Source organism: Lissotriton helveticus, chromosome 3_1, assembly GCF_964261635.1.
Source record: "Lissotriton helveticus chromosome 3_1, aLisHel1.1, whole genome shotgun sequence".
Taxonomy (NCBI): domain Eukaryota; kingdom Metazoa; phylum Chordata; class Amphibia; order Caudata; family Salamandridae; genus Lissotriton; species Lissotriton helveticus.
The window spans coordinates 214836227-214851234 of record NC_136061.1 but is presented as its reverse complement, the minus strand read 5'-3'; the positions used below and the strand labels follow the sequence as shown (position 1 = coordinate 214851234).

Here is a 15008-nt window from a genome sequence, read left to right as displayed (position 1 = left end):
CCCCCCAGACCGCCGGGGATGCTTGGTCGCACCTTAGAGATACCCATCAGGGACCATCTCTCAGGATGAGCCAGGACGGGTTCCCCAGCGGTCGAAGCGTGGAGATACTCCTCCGGGAGTCGATTCCTAGCGCTATATAAACCCGCAATAATAAGGAGGGGGGTGGGGGGGGAGAGGACCTAGGCTAGGTTTTTACTTTGTTCTTCAGGCAGAATGAAGATCCAGGTTTTGAGGGCCTTTCTAAAAGTCGCTTCTGTGGGGATTTGACGGAGGTGAAGGGGGAGGGAGTTCCAGGCTTTGGACCCTAGTACCGCCAGGGATTTTCCTCCTTTAGTCTTGAGTCTGAATTTAGGAATGGTGAAAAGATTGGACCCTTGAGATCTGAGGCATCGTGTAGGGCTGTAATGTTTGAACATTTTTAGTATGTAGTTGGGTCCCTTTCCATTGAAAGCCCTGAAGGTGATCAGTAGGATTTTAAAGAGGACCCTTTTGTAAATGGGCAGCCAGTGTAGGATGTTCATTGCTGCTGTGGCCGAGGTTCTCTTTTTCCATCCTAACACTAATCTTGCTGCAGCATGCTGTACCATCTGTAATTTATGGCAGACTTCTCTATTAGTCCCTGCATATAGACTGTTACAGTAGTCGATGCGTGAGGTGATGAGGGCTACTGTGACCGTTTTCCTTGCGGAGATGGGGATTAAGTCAAAGAATTTCCTGAGACCTTTTATTAGTCCGAAACAAGTCCCTGCTACGGCTGTGGCTTGCTGTTTAAAACTCAGAGAGGGATCAAATTTGATCCCTAGGTTGCGGACTGAGGAGGCAGTACTTGGGGGGGCAATGGCGTCCACTGGCCACCAAAATGTAGGGTTGAAGGTATTTCCTTTGCCGAAAGGTAAAATTTCAGTTTTCCCAGTATTGCACTTGAGATTGTTTAAGTACATCCATTTGAACGTGGCCGTAAGGCAGTTTTGTAGCTTTGTATCGGCTTCACAGGTGTCATTCTCCATAACCAGAATGAGCTGTGTGTCGTCTGCGTATGCAATGGTATCTATCCCAAAAGATGAAATGAGGGTGATTAGTGGGGCCATATATACATTGAAGAGTGTTGGGCTTAAACATGAGCCCTGTGGGACTCCCGAGCCTACTAACTTTTCTTCCAACCTGTATTGTCCTAAAACCACCACTTGTCTCTTATTTGCAAGGAAGCTTTTTATCCACTTCAGTACAGTTCCGGCAATTCCTGCCGCGGCTAGACGGTCCAACAGAATGGTATGGGACACCGTGTCAAACGCCGCGGACAGGTTTAATAGAACCAGTACTGCTTTCTTTCCCTGATCTAGTGCTGCACGGAGGGTTTCAGAAGAGAAAATCAGCGCCGATTCGGTCGAATGTTGGGATCTGAAGCCTGCTTGGTTGGGATGCCAGATGTTGTTGGCTTCCAAAAAAGTGGTAATTTGTTTATTGACAGCCTTCTCTGTAAGTTTGCAGAAGGCCGGAAGTAGGGAGATGGGCCGAAGATTTGTAAGAGTAGTGGGATCTGGTAGTGATTTATTTTGTAGAGGTTTAACTGCTGCGAGTTTCCATTCTTCGGGGACCAGACCATAGTTGAGTGGGGAATTAACGATACTGTTAATGAATGAGTTGGCAGTCTCTATTAGTGTGTGAAGAACCAGCGGTGGGCAGGGGTCGAAAGGGGAGCCTGATTTAATTTTGAGGATTTCTATCTGAGATTCCTCTTGACTGACTGGCTGAAAAGAGGTCAGGGTAGGTGATTTTACGTTGGAAATGTTTGCCGTGATCTCCTCATAGTTGTGGGGTTGCGGAAAGTCTTTGGTCAACATTAAGATTTTATCCTCAAAGAAGTCTGCAATAGTATTGCAGAGGGTCTGAGAGGGGGGATGTCTTTTTGCATGATTTTGGGGTTGGTAAAGGTGTTTACAATGTTTAAAATGTCTTTTTGTTTGTTATTACTTTTATTAATAGCTTCGGTATAGTATTCCCTTTTGGCTGTTTTGATTAGTACATGATATTGGCGACGGGCAATTTTATACATGTCTTGGTCAAGATCTGCATAATTAAGCCGCCACCTCCGTTCGATCGCCCTAACCTTCTTTTGTTCCTCTTTTAAGGCGGAAGAGAACCAGGGGGCTGTGGGTCTCTGTTTCCTCCTAGTTTTCAAGCATGGAGGGACAGACTCCTGGTCCTTTATGAGTTTGTGAATCCATTCCCTAAAGGCCTGGCTGTCTTTGTCAGGAGCTCCTGACGGAGTCGGTCTAGATATGGCTGCTCTTGACAGGAAGTCTGATTGCCCAGTCAGATCTTTCCAACAGGGTCCTACCATAGTGGGTTCTGGGATATTGTTATCTTTTTTGGTCCGAGAGTTGAAAATCACTGGGAATTCGAACGGGATATAGCTATGGTTGGTCCACGTTAATGGTTGTGGAGTGTCTACCTTCAGTGCTTCGATATTGGAACAGATACAGTCAAGTATATGTCCAGCCTTATGTGTGGCGGAGGTGGTAAAAATTTTTAGGCCAAGGACATTCATATTGTCAGTGAAGGAGATTGTGGCCTGATCTGAGTGGGCGTCAAGATGTATGTTGATGTCTCCCAAGATGGTAAAATTGGCTGATTTGAGGGCTAGGTTTCCTATAGCTTCACTGAAGCTGTTTGTGAAGTCTGTATGAGTACCAGGTGGTCGGTATACTAATGCCCCTAAGAATGTGAAGGAGTCATGTATTTTTAGCGCAAAACCGACCTTTTCCGCCCCTTTGAGGCCTGGTATTGGTCTAATTTGGCAGTTTAGGGTATCACGGTAGGCAATAGCAATACCTCCACCCCTGTGAATTGGTCGATCCTCTCTAGAGATTAGGTATCCTGGTGGGAGGGAGTTTGTTATATCGGGGTTACTGTTAGGAGTCAGCCAGGTTTCCGTCATAAAGAGGCAATCTAGCTTCTTCTCCATTATTAAATCAAAGACATGTGCGGCGTGTTTTCCCAAGGACCTAACGTTAATCAGTCCGCAACGTATACTCCTTGCCTGTCTTTGTAACAGATTTTTAGGTTGGTTGTTGGGGCCAAGGCTATGCCTGCAGAGTCTAGAACTCCAGGATCCTATCCAGGTTGTCATGTCAAGTGGTTGAGAGCAGGACGAAGGGCCTGGTTTTAGCGTCAGTAGGGCTTCTCTAGTGTATATAATTTTTTTAACAGGGGGGGTAGCACTGGGCACGTGCGAGGCGCGGACGGGCGCAGACGGGCTTGCCTTTGGCGCGCTGGCGGCGCACCTGCTGCGCGCGTCCGCTGCGTGTCCGGGGGGTGCACATTTTAGAGTGAGGGTGGGTGTGGCCTGCATCCGTGGGCGTGGCCTTGATCTGGGCGAGAATGGCGGCGAAATGAACTCCAACCCGCAGCAGCCCTTACGTCGGCAGCGCGGGGAAATTCTGATCCGGTGAGGTGTGGGGGGGGGAGGGGGGGGGGAAGTGCTCAGGGGACAGTGCAATCAATTTGGTACAAGATTGGTTTAAAAAGCAGTTTTTAAAATTAGCACAAACAAAATAAACAGGCTCCCGGCTTACTCGCCTCAGGAGTGTATTGGTCTCTAATGCGGGCTAGTTGTCAGCGCGCTTTAAAGGTTTCGAGGGTGGGCGTGGCCTGCGTCCGTGGGCGTGGCCTTGATCTGGGCGAGAATGGCGGCGAAATGAACTCCAACCCGCAGCAGCCCTTACGTCGGCAGCGCGGGGAAATTCTGATCCAGTGAGGTGGAGGGGGGGGGGGGGGGGGGGAGTACTCAGGGGACAGTGCAATCAATTCGGTACAGGATTGGTTTAAAAAGCAGCTTTTAAAATTAGCACAAACAAAATAAACAGGCTCCCGGCTTACTCGCCTCAGGAGTGTATTGGTCTCTGGCTCTTCTCCTGGGGGTAATGGAGGGAATGGATGGCTCCCGAGCTGGTAAGTTGTTGCTGGGAAAAGCCATATTAATTGCTGAAATGGACATTGTCATGGCCTGGAAGGACTCAAGATCTCCTCCTATTTCAAAAAGGCGCAAGGGAGTAGGCTGGTGTGCTATCCAAAAGAAAGCGGTCTACGAAGCAAGAGGATTCCCGAACAAACATGAAAGAATAAGGGGCAAATGGATGGGCTCACTGGAATGATTGTCCACGACGCAAAGGGCTGGCCCCTTTTCTTTTTATACCATCTAAGGAGGGGGGGATATAATTTGCTATTGTAATGAAATGCCTTACATGTCACAGTGGTACAAAGGTTACTTTGTCTATCTTGTTATACAAAAGACCAATAAAATTGGATAGAAAAAAAAAGCAATCACAGACATAGTAGTCTGCTGACCTCAGTAGGCTACCATCTCTGTGATGACTGCTATTCCTAATGGGTTGCAAACTGTGACTCACCCCATTAATATTCATGAGATTTGTATGTTGCAACCCCATTAGGGATCGCTATTTCCAACTTATAGGTTTTCTTTAACATTAGGAGTTGCGATTTTCTAATTTAGATTCGCAAAGAATTAGAATTATGGATTCACAATCCACAAATTCTCTACATATTATCCCACATTTATTAAAAGTGAGTTAACTGAGAAACACTCCTGCTCTGATGGCAATGCTATTAGAGAACTAAGAGGCAAGTCAGGGATCATGTGTACCCTAGATGTGGGATAGATTCTTATAATACATGGAGCAAACATTTAGTCTATTTAATCACACAAAAGAGTTTTTTTGTGCAGCAGAAATGCTTAACTCACATATTTGAAGGTGCTCTCAAATGGATAACGAAGAAAAAGGTGACTGTCAAATAAAATATTTGCATAGGATCACACAATTGAGACCACCTTACAGGTCAAGTACATTACAGTTAAGTACAGTAGATTATTCAAGTTACTACACCTGCAGAGCTAGTAAAATTTGTATGATTTTTGAAGGCCTGAATATTCACGCTAAATATGTTATATTATTAAAACTTACATAGCATCATTCTGCTTTTTACTGTGCTATAAGCAGTCCAGCCTCACTTCATTTCTGACATACCCTGCATGGATTTCCTTTGCCCTGTGTTCTTCCTCCAAAATTGACAATATAAACATTTTAGCCCGCATTGTCAGATTTGGCCTAACTCTGCTACACTCTTTTCAAATGTCATATGCTCAAGAGCGCAACAGGTGAAATGTGCACTTTATTCATGGTTCCAGCCTGGATGGTTTGAATTTCAGCACTTAAACGAATGTGCGTTTGCTAGCTTTAGGGCACATAAATGCCACCAGTGGAGTTAATAAGCATGTGCTTACAAAATTTCATGACAACAGCTCAGTGAGGGTGTTCAACACTAAAAACAAATAGGCTGAAAAGATGTGTAAATGTACCTATTTTCTGCAAGAAGACTGGAAATATTTTCAGTATATTAGGAAAAATGTAGCTTTGCTAGCTGGAAAGGTCCCCATAAACTGACAAAACAAGCATTTACAATGCAACGGTCTCGGCTTTGCAAAAGTTAGAGCTATTGGCATTGTAAATGACAAACTTTTAAATATATGTTGGTTTTGAAAACAGATAATTAAATGGCATTGTTATTTACAATGAAATTGGTATCGCTGGGCAACGGTTGTATGCCAGCCCTCTTATAATGGATTTAGTTTATGGGCTGCAAGATCAGCACACGTCCTTATGCCATTTCTGTGCCAGCACATGCCATGTTAGGCTGTCAAGCAACAGCTCAAGGTAAGTAAGATAGTCTTTGTGCTATCTGTATCTCTGTTGCAGGTGCTTAAACCCACCATGTGCTTGGAGGCTGGTTGCTTATAAAACAAAAGCGGGAAAGAAGCTACCTGATGCCGGCAAGTGCAGTATTTACATTTTTTAAAAGCAGTGAAATATTCTGAAGGCAACACGTCCGAGCTCTGCAGAGCAGAGACTTGTGCTCTTAATCCTTCACGCACGAAGCTCTGGCAATAAGCAAATGAAGCTGGAGCTACCAGTTGGCTAACGGTGTATGTAAAAATGCGTACAACATTTGTTTTATTGCAGTAAACAGAAACTTCCCGGTTTGTTTACTGGGGGTGGAATCTTCAGTTAGTGAGTACCCACAGGTCTGTTAGCAGACAACGACACCCCCTAGCCTGCTTTCTTTGTTACCATGTTAGAGATGGTGCTGCATGCAACGTGGCTTAATAGGTACAGCTATAGCGGCCGACTTTTAAGCTGGAGAACAACCAAGTTTTACTCTGGCGCAACACTTAAGCATTCGTCGACTTTGGATAAATCTCCCCGCGCCAAAAAATATTAAGATTCCCTGTGTAATGCAACTGGTAATCACTTTAAAAAGGCTTTAGAAAGCTAAAGCGCTTTAAAGCTGCTGTTCTAGTTAGCGCTATATAAAACTGCAACAACCAAAAATAATAATAATGAAAAGGTCCTTGACTAATCGACACACAGCTCAACAAAATTGGGGGGCAGGTAATTGCAGTACTCCATAAATTAGCACTCTTCGTGTTTCAGAAGTCAGTAAGTCTATAACTTCAGTTGATTTATAAACATGACAATATCAGACAAAGAGACGCTATGGCTGTGTGGCTTCATTTCTATTCAGAAAGTTTAAGGCCTGTTTGCCTATCTGACATCAAGCTGTGTCTGATAATCGCTGGTGTTCGAGCGTTCACTCTGGCACAGCTTAGTTATTTTTTAAGGCGTGTGATAAGCCTACGCCTACCTCCGCCTGCACCAGCTGCTACTTGCTTTGATATGCTTATAAGGAGAGCGAAGGTGAGTGTGTGGGGGGGCCTGTATGTGCGTGCATGGGCGCTTGTGTGTGTGTGAGAGAATGCAGCGTGGGGGGGCCTGTATGTGCGTGCGTGCGTGCATGGGAGCTTGTGTGTGATTCTGAAAGAATGCAGCTAGCGCGTTCGCGTGCTCGTGCTCGTTTCGAATCGCCTCCAAGGCGATGCGCGTGGCCAGGAATGTCTCCTGGAAAGGAGACACGGCCACAATAAGTTCTCGGCGGAGACGCGCTTCCGCGCGTTCAGCCGAGCCCTAAAAAGGTAATTTTCGAACCAGTTTTCATTAAATTAACATACGACCACAAGATGGAGCACTACTGATACTACCTTATTCGGCTTACTGAAGAACATCCACCTCTTGTACTGCAGTGGACATACGGTACACCACAAGAAAGTGATGACGGCAACCTGGTTTTTAATGCGTTGGGTGAGAAGGATGGTGTAAAAGTTCCCCAATACGAGAGTTAAACGTTAAAGAACTGAGCATAGAAGTGGCTGCTGCTTTGGGATCATTATTACTATGTCAAAGTATGCATTAGGTGTGGTGTTTGCATCTATGAATGGAAAAGACCTACTCTTACTAATATGAACTCTTAACGGTAGTAAGTCCATTCAGACTGTGGGATGCTGCTTGCTCACGTTTGCCTTTAAAGGAAGACAGATGGAAAATTGTAAGAGGGAGAAAAATGGAAAGTTGTACATTGCAAAGAAAGGATTAAAAACCTACGATGGAAAGTTGGAGGAAAATTGGGCATTTGTAAGATCTGAATAAAGCAAAACAAATTTTGAGGAATAGAAAAAAAGGCTAAATGTATGCTTTCCGGGTAACTGGTAAATATCCCGAATTGTTATGAGGTCAAATTGGAAAACTAAAGGCGTTTGCTCAATAAATAAACTAATTGATAGTCTACATCTAAAACTCATAAGGTGACAGAAAAGAGGTAAAAAAAGACGAACCTAAGAAAATGGAACGTGAAGCATTATATCTCTCTCGCTCTTTCAGGACTGAAAATTGTCTGCGTTTTGAAAACTCAAAGAATTCGAGGTCTGAAAGTCTATTTAGATAAGGACCAACTGCTGTTCCTCTATGGTGCAAGACCCCTTTTAAGTTTGACTAAAATGAAAGAGTAATAGTAGACTGATTTCGAGGCTTGTCCTGGGAGTTATACAAAAAAATTTTACAAGAGTTAATTAATAAGTGTAACTTTAATAGTAATTCTCAGCATGCAGTCAATTATTTCAGAGGTCATAAAATAGTCATAGTAAAAGATTTAAAGGAATTGCATTTCGAGACGATATTGGTTACAATGTCGCTTCATCTGGGCAGTTTGGCATTTACTGGGCACCTGTGGTACGATTCAAAGTTTATCGTAAAATATCAGTATGGAGGCAGTATAGCAACCGAGGTTTGGTATCCCTGGGCACTTGTAAGTTGTACCAGTTTTTTTTTCTTTTACAGAGTTTTCTAAAGCGCAAACTTCACCCGAGGGTACCAAGTATCAGACCGCTTTACATGAGCATCAGTAGCGGTACATGAGGACACATTTATTTTTGTTAGGCACAGGGAAATTAAGTGATTTGCCCAGAATCACAGGATGTTGCACGTCCTTGCCGAGACTCGCACCTGGTTCCCCAGAATTGAGGTTGACCGTCCTAGCCGTTAGGCCATCTCCTCTCTCCAAGATTCCTAGACTAGTGGAACATTGCAAATTGTCTCTAGGGTGGGCAGCATGACAAACCCCTGCAATCCGGTGTACCAGAGACAGTCAAATCAGTGTATATTAGGCAAGCCCTGGCGTTCAGCTACTTGCAACACACTTTGAATCGTAATGACAAGTGCCCAAAAATGATTGTCAAACTACCAGAATAAAGCACATTTGTAACACATATCGTCACAAAATACAATGGATGGAGGCTCCCCTGGGCGCCAAAATAACATTGTAAACTTTGGGAGTAAAGTAGAATGCTATCAACTGTTGGCGCAAAATCTAAACGCAAGAAGGTGTAAAGTTGACAGGTAAGGGTGGAGAACCCTCCCCTGCTGCTGTAACAGAAGGTCCTCCCAAAGAGGCAGTCTGATTGGAGGATCGATGCTTAATTAAAGTAGCGCAGAATACCAGACTCTCCATTGCCAGTCTGGAGCAGCAAGACTCTTACTTGATCTTCTTGAACACTAGGGGCAGAAGGGGTATAGGCAGAAAGGCATATAGAAGGCAAGATCTTCATCTGAGAAGAAAAGCGTCTCCAAGCAAGAACCACCTTGGAAGCTCCAGTGTGCAAAACTGCTGACATTGCATGTTCTCGGCAGAGGCGGACAGACCTAACCAAGACTCTACCCACTGTTGAGAGAAACCTTGAATCACCTCCGGATAGAGATGCCATTCGTGATCCACTTGGCATTGGCGGCTGTGTTCATCTGCCCTGGCGTTCAGTGAACCTGCCAGGTGTTGATCCACCAGGGATTTGCCCTGCTGGTCCAGCCATGTCCAGAGATGCAGGGCTTCTTGACAAAGGGTCCACAGCCCCACCATGCCCTGTTTGTTGCAGTACCACATAGCAATGGTGTTGTCCATAGACACTTAAACCAACTTTCCCTTTATTGAATGGACAAAAGGCTTTCAATGCCAAGCAAATCGCACCAGCAAACTGATGTGGACTCCGGTTTCCATCAGAGACCAAAGTCCTGTGATCTCCACCTCTCCCAGATGCCCCCCATCCCAGGAGTGACACATCTGTCACCACTTTCAGATCTGGATGGAAAAGGGAGAGGGGTCTTCCTCTAACCCAATTGCGGTTTGTCAGCCACCACTGCAGGTCATGCGAAGTTCCCTCCAAGATTTGGACCATGTTGGAGAGATTCCCCTGATGCTTTACCCACTGGAACCTCAGGTCCCACTGCAGAACCCGCAACTGCCATCTGGCATGTGCCACGAGCAAGATGCAGGCAGCCAAGAGGGCAAGCACCCTCAAAATCATTCTCACTGAAATCCAGGATACAGCTGGAAACATCGGTATCACAGCCTGAATATCCTGGACTCGCCACTGGGGATTATAGGCCTGAAACTGCACTGTGTCCAGATCAGCTCAGTTGAAAAGGAGCATCTGCTTCAGGTGTGACTTTAACATGTTGATAATTAACCCCAGCGAATGCAGGAGGTTCGCCGTAGTCTGGAGGTGGGAGTCATAGAGATAGGGGAAAACAGGCATCCCTGACCTGTGCAGATGAGCTGCGACCACCGCCATCCCCTTGAAGAACACCCAGGAGGCGCTGGTAAAGGCAAAGGGGAGTACTGTGAACTGAAAGTGCTTGTGGCCTATCGTAAACCACATGTAGCGCCAATGAGCAGGCAGGACGAGAATGTGAAAATAAGCGTCTCGTAAGTCCAACACTACCATCCAGTCTCACGGGTCAAGGGCAGACAAGACCTGAGCCAGAGAGAGCATCTTGAACTTTTGCTTTTTGAGGAAGTAGTCGATGACTCCCGGATCTAGGATAGGGCGCAGACCCTTTTCATTCTTCTGAACCAGTAAGCAATGAGAACAACAACCACAGCCTACTTCTGGCACCAGAACCTTGTCTATTGCTCCCATGGACAAGAGAGACATAACTTTCTCCTGAAGCGAAGTCAGGTGATCCTCCATCAGCAGTTTGTAAATTGGAGGCATGGAGGGATAGGTAGTCTTGAAGGGGAGGGAGTAGCCCCTTTGGATTATTTAAAGAACCCACCTGTCTGACCAGATATTTTGCAAGTGGTGGAGGTGATAGCTGATCCTACCACGAACTGGCCACCCATGATCTTGAAGGCCCAGACTAGGAAGGTTTGGAAGCTGAGGCTGGAGGTCAGTCTGACCCGACCTCTAGCCTCCCGACCCACGGGGTCATAAAAAGCTATACCTATGGTTGCGCAGAGGTAGCTAAACTAATGCAGTCTTGTGGCTGGGATATGGCTGGCGTGGCTGAAAGCCCCTTCTTTAGCCACAAAAGGCAGATTGGGGGGGGGGGGCGTGTGGCCACTGGGAGGCCCAAGGACTGGCCATGTCTGTCTTGTCCCCAAAGAGACTGGCGCCATCAAAGGGTATGTCTATGAGGGAAGCCTGGACATCCCCAGAAAAGCCAGAAGTTCTCAGCCAGGCATGGCGTCAAGCAGCCACAGTGGAAATCGTTCTGCCCAGCGAGTCGGTCGTGTCAAGACCACAACGAATGGTAAACTGTGCCGCATCTCTCCCTGCTTGGTAGAACATGGCACAGGTCTCCTCCAGGATCTATGGAAGCGCTTGAAAAAAACGTTTCCCACATGGCGTGGGAGATTACGCCCAATAGGCATGCGGTGTTCACAGACCGCAATGCAAGGCTAGCGGAAGAAAAAAAGACTCTTACACCAACTATCCAGCCTAATAGATTACTTGTCCAGGGGTGTGGAAGGGAACGCACCCTGTGACGTAGCGGCCTGGACCACCAAGCTCTCCGGGTTAGGGTGGTTGGTAGGGAAATTTGGGTTGCCCGGGCAGGGCAATGGCAGCGGACGATTGTCCTATTCACAGGAGCCCCTTTACTGGGCTTGCAAGATTTCCCAGTAGCACATCAGTCAAGGACTCGTTGGAGGGCTGGAAGGGATCCGAGGAGGTGACACTTGGCTGCATGACCTCTGTCAAGATGTTTGTCTTGACTGCCACAGAAGGTTGCTGAATGTCCAGGACCTGAGCTGCCCTTTTCACCACCATGGGGTTGCAAAGAAGGGCAAACCCGGAATCACTGGGACCTGGGTGCTATACAGTATGTATTAGAGTGGTCCCAATGCATTAGCAACAATAGTGTGGGGTAGGAAACACCTTCAAAACAGCATTAAAGATTAGGTAAACAGAAAGCGAATGATGTCTCAATGTTATTTAATCACACTGAAACTAAGCGTCTGTGCAACGAACAAATTTAGAATCACATATACGTATATGAAAAAATTCAGTATAACAGTGCCCGAAAAGGGGAAGAAAAGGGGAGAGGTTGTGATTCAGGTGTGGTAGTGAAATATAGTAAACGGTGGTGACATAAAATCACAAGCAGTTTTGGCATATATTCTTCATATGCCAAATAGTCAAGTACATTTTCATTAAAGTACACAGTGTATATACAAAATCGCCATGTATCGCAAGATTTCACACTATAGTCATTATTGTTGAACCAACTGGCAAATGTTCAAGTGTCGATGTTTCGACCCCATTAGATGTGTAGGTATTTTGAACCTTACTCGCGGGGTGTTCCTCAGGACAAGTGGAAAGTTGTGTGGGTTGAGGGGGCACCTAAAAAGAGAGAGGATGGTGTATCACATTCTTGCTGAGACTAGAGAACAATTAAAAACACAGTCCCAACAGCTAGGGCTTTGTTATTATATTTACCGTAAATGCAGGGGCGGGGGGGGCCTCTCACTAGTCACTCGTGGAGGTACAAGGGGCTCCGTGGCTCACATGGAAACTCAAAGGTAGGAGTGAGAAAACACCTGTTGGGAGAAGGTGTCCATCAGCCAAACTATTGGCAATAGAATTAAACAAGTCTAATGATCAGAGCCTAAGACACCATACACCTACTCTGAACAAATTGGTAGAATAAGTGGTCCCATCAAAGGAAAGAATCCATCATATGCCAGTTGTAAAATCCCAAGTATATTGAAGAAGCGTCTGGTACCCTGAATCAATCAAGGGAGGAGACCGGATTCAATCTAAGAGGATAGAAAAAAACAGCTAATGAAAGCGTCCCAGCAGACGTTGCTCATATTGAAAACTAATATTGCCGACATGAGGTGGCATGTAGAATATGCAGGCGTGATGCGTTATGGAAATACCGGCGCATGTCACCGTAAATAACATGTTAAAGTGGTTACAGTATGTAATGTGACTTGTGAACAGCCTGGTGGTGCGAATAAATGAAGCGGTGAGATTGACAAAGTAGGAATGCTCAGATGGCAACGGGCATGCATTAACATTGAGGGAGCATGTTGTTAGTTGTGTGCGGGAGGACAAATATCACAAGCGCCCCTAAGCCCCCATAGCATATAAAGCTCCCTTCTCTACAGCCACAGGAGGGGGATAAAGCAGGCCAGAATCTGGAGAGGTATTCAATCCACTGGCCTCACCCAATTCCTCATACCAGTCCATTTTGTGCTCATGTTGGTCTTGTGAAGGGTCCAGTGACCCACCTCAATCTTTCTCCATTCCTAGTCCTTCAGAATAGGGCTGAGGATCTGACCTAGGACCCAAGGGTTCTGTTGGCGCTGGAATCGGCATCAGTAGACACCGATCCGTTTCCGGGTCATCTGAGATAAGAATGGGTTTGGGATTGCTGGCGTCTTGAGTCTCGGCAACAGGGCTGGAGGAATGTCGCAGGGGCACGACCAGCATTGTTCTAATTCCACAGGGGGTCGCCAGGGCCAGGGCCGGAGCTGCCAGTACAGAACCCGATGGAGACCCCTCAGAGTCTATGGGGACCGAAGGCGCTTCAGTGGGGTCAGGTCACCCAAATACGAGGCACATAGCATTATACATTTCTTTGAGTTGGGCGTGGGTCACTTCGGCTACAGGAAGCGCAAAGCCGACCCAGGTGCAGGTTCAGCAGATCAAGGCCTAGAGCGCTGAGATTTCTTCAACGCATTGACTGATGAATGGGGAGATGTCGTAGTACGCTTCAACGTCTTCTGTTATTTTGTGCTTACCTGGCAGACTGGAGGACTTCAAGTGGGAGGACAAAGACTTCGGGCTCACGGAGCAGTGCCCACGGTCCGGCAGTCGGAGCACGACTTCGAATCGTGGTCGTGCTCCGGATCTAAGCGTGGATCCATTACCAACATAGCACGGTGGCAGGTGCCGCACGGTTAAATCGAAGAAATCTTCTTGGATATGTTAGGAAAACCTACACACCAAAAAATGTTTGACAAAACATTTAAAAAATCCTGTCAAAAAGAGACGGAGGGTAGCTCTCTTCACGGATCTGCTCTGGCTGGCAAGGAAAGAAAAGAACTGACCTCAGCGCACCATGGTGTCTCCAATATAGATGACACAGAAGTCATAACGGTTATGCAAAGCTGACCAACGCCCCCTACAGGTGCACAAAGTTATTGCTCAAAGAAAAATCTTCCAGATCCAGTCTGCGACATGGGAAATTCAAAGGTAAGCAGCTAAATGTCGTTATAAGATTGACATTTATATTAAACCTCCAGCCTCTGGAAAAGTCATTGATTTGACAATACTGTGTTATGCTGTACCTGAGCCGCTATCCCTCTACTGCACCTTGGGGTATGCCTTCTCTGCCTGCTATTGCTGCCCTGGGTGAGTCAAGCATACACAGGAATTAACTTGATTATTGAACTGGAATAAAACAGAATCTTAGGCCTCACAATCTATTTATATCTTTAGTCTCCTATCTATAAACTTTAGCAGTGCTTAGAAACAGGCTCAGTTAAGGTAACGAGTGCTATCAAAATCATTGGCAAAGATCCCCCAACAAGATGTACACTTAACTGAGGCGGGCAGACACAAACACCCAACCTCTACCACTGCATATGGGCAATGGGAGCTCTCAATGAAGTTCACAATGTAGCGGTGTTGCTATTTAGTTATGGACGACACTGGTATAGAAAACTCTGTCCATCGCAAAATGAGCTTGAAACTATTGAAGATAATCAGATGAGGGCGACTACATTTGTTATTATGAAGAATCCAACAGTCCAACAGGCCACAGGAGAGATCACCTAAAAGAAACTCGTACTCTGGCACCTATATCGTCCTACTTCATTTATTATTGTTAGAGGAATAAGAAATACAATTTGTAGTGGCATGCCTTGAAAAAGTCCCGTTGAATACATTTTGGCTGATGATCATGTACTTGGTTGGAAGCGTGAAAACACCAAGACGACGAAAATATATCACATGACTTTTGACATGGATTGACTTTTCTGTCCTCAAAGGGTTATACATACAACTTGTTGCAGTGCTTCACTATAATGTTTTTATTTTTTATTTTTTTTATTAAGTTTGTTTGGCATCAGCAGAGAAAGAGAAAAAAAACATCCAATCAACAAAAAAAAGGAACACTAATACAATTCCAGTCCATAATAATGAGCAGAGTTGCCAAACTATAAATCAGTTGCTATACACCATAAATCAGAGAGAATACAGAATAAGAACATAGGGAAAGAAAAAAAAAACTAATTTAAAAAAAGGGAGAAGAGGAAGA

At 45.6% G+C, this 15008-nt stretch overlaps 1 protein-coding gene across 2 annotated transcripts in view; it reads right to left on the bottom strand.

Annotated features, from left to right (window-relative positions):
* The window catches only part of RASL10B (RAS like family 10 member B), an 865262-nt gene that overhangs the window by 714845 nt on the left and 135409 nt on the right, over positions 1-15008 (bottom strand). The gene's annotated exons all lie outside the window — the stretch shown is intronic.